Below are 2,324 nucleotides of genomic sequence, written 5' to 3'. Positions count from 1 at the left end.
GAACAGGAGAAGGCCGCAATACATCTCCATCACCATTCCCCCCCGGGGCTTATTAATTAGGTTAAGGAAAATATGAGGCGACCCCATTAAAGAAAACATTCAAGGATAATCTGAATCTCTTGGATTTCACGTCATAGCATCTATACCCGGACTGAGCATATCCAAGAAAGACAGAAGTGGTTGCCTTACTCTTTAAAGTAAGCAAGTAAACTACCTTGGGGAAAATTGGTTTCTTAACTGCGCAGGCAAAACACGTGCATCCAAACACTCGCAAATGCTTAGCTTATAGGAGGATGGACCCAGTAAGAAGTTCGTGAGGTGCCGCTGCAGCTTATTCCCTCTCTCTCCCCCCCCCAAAAAAAAAGGAGAGAGATGTCCCGTCCCTTCTTTATGCACATCCATATACATAGCCAGACACAAAGGTGTACAATCCGGTCATGCGGTTCTTTAAGTTCATTCACTGTAGGTTCTCTTACTTGCTCTAGTGGCTGGCAAACGCCAACCGAGAGGGGAGGCTCAGGAATCGACTGGTTCCGAGCGGACTCGTGGAGCGAAAGCAGCTCGCCCCTATCGAATAAAGTAAGGAGAGGAGCGAAGGCTTGGATTATCGTAGAATAAGAGGAGCCGTCTTAGGAAATGACTTAACTTAAAAGACAGATGCCACCGCTGCGAGGCGAGGGAGTAACTTGTCTGGTCTTGCGGTGCACTCACTCCCGTTACGAGAATGAAATGACGCCCCAGCTCGACTCGAGACCAAGACTCCTTACAACTCGCACCAATAGCGGCCTTATTAGGTCAGGGGCGGCCGGAGATTGATTGAAAAGGCAGCCCAGCCGCCGCCCCTCCCCTCTAGCCGCCTACCTACTCGTGCTCGTAGCTCGATCGGAGGTTAAGAGTGTGGTCCGGCGGAAAAAAAGAAGTCGTCCGTATCAAGTGATACGTGAATTGCTCAGTAGTGCTTCGCCACTACCGTTGCTGGCGGAAATAGCTTAATGGTAGAGCATAGCCTTGCCAAGGCTGAGGTTGAGGGTTCAAGTCCCTCCTTCCGCTCTTGGCTTCGTCGTTTAGTGGTAACGAGTAGAGTAGGCAGCGAGTGGAGTGCATAAGCCCCTTTAGAGAGAGATAGGGGCGAGCAGCAAGCAGCACCTTGTTTGTATAGGGTTCCAAACCTATCTTACTAATAATAAGAAAGGGGCAAGCCAAAACCTACTCCTAACAAGTTGCTGGCTTTTCAGCCGTTGCGCGCTAGCGCGCTTCTGTTTTTCAGCAGGCTTCTTCAAATACCCCATAAAGTAGGGGTTCTAACTAGTTGTAGCTAGCTAGCGCGCTAGCGTTTTCCCTTACTAGTAAAGGGGCTGCTAGTTGTAGCGCGCAGTGTACTAGTGAATAGGAAAAGCGGATTGAGATTACTAAGGAAGAGAAGGACAATCAGGAGAATGGATCCTGATCGCAGAGGTAGTTTAACTCAGCGCAACAGCCGGACAAAATCAACATTATGGCTAGGAGGACAGCACCCAATTACTATGTTTTTTTGAAAACCCCCCTGAGACTAGTGAAGAAATTGAACATGAAACGCAGCATAATTATATGGCTTGCTTGCGGGAGGTAGACTTGGGCAGCAAGCTATCTGTTCCCGAAAGCAGAAGCAAAAGTAGCTCGAGCCAAAGGCGAGAGCGAGGCCACCCCGAGAGGTGGGTAGGGGCGAGCGGGGAAGTGGGCGCCCTTCTATTGAGCTAATTTCATTTTGGAAGGTAGATTAGAATAGAACGTTTTCATGGTCCGGCTCATTTCGAATTGTATTTCTCTTTGACCGAGCTCCGACTCTTCAAGCCGGTCGTTCAGAGATGGTAGGTCTTGCCTTGCCCCTCCTTAGTTGCGCATAAGATAAGAGGGCATTTTCTGAATGAGAAGATTCACTTTCTACACTGACGACATATCCACCCGAGACGAAGTCGCATTGATTGAATCGATTCTGATCTTCGCTTTCCAAGTCAGGCCTTACTTCTTACTTGACGAGTAGAACCCCGGGATCTGAAAGAAGCTGAATTTCTTTCCGAAAGGATATAACTGTATTCTTACTGCTAGCAATCAATCATGAAAGGAAGAATCTTTGAAGATCGAGGAACGTAGTCTTCGACCATAAGGCAAGGAAGGTAGTCTTCATCCCAGTGCTATTCATCCCGAGATATGCCTTTCGACGGGAACAAGGAACAATTGCAGCGATCACACCAAGGTCTTCCGTCGGATTGTAAAAGACATGCCTACATTAGTAACTAGCAACCTTCACTATGCGAAATGGAAGGGCTAGCAAGACACTAAAGCTG

At 48.1% G+C, this 2,324-nt stretch overlaps 1 non-coding gene across 1 annotated transcript; it reads left to right on the top strand.

Annotated features, from left to right (window-relative positions):
- The first annotated feature begins 978 nt into the window (after positions 1-978).
- On the top strand, positions 979-1,050 carry TRNAG-GCC (transfer RNA glycine (anticodon GCC)). The gene has a single exon. It is a non-coding gene; the product is annotated as a tRNA-Gly (tRNA).
- Positions 1,051-2,324: the final 1,274 nt, after the last annotated feature.

The sequence above is a fragment of the Prosopis cineraria genome, unplaced genomic scaffold, assembly GCF_029017545.1.
Source record: "Prosopis cineraria cultivar Desert tree isolate PC_DT_omini unplaced genomic scaffold, ASM2901754v1 PC16, whole genome shotgun sequence".
Lineage (NCBI taxonomy): Eukaryota > Viridiplantae > Streptophyta > Magnoliopsida > Fabales > Fabaceae > Prosopis > Prosopis cineraria.
Note: the sequence above shows the minus strand (reverse complement) of the source record. Positions and strands in the feature narration are given on the sequence as shown.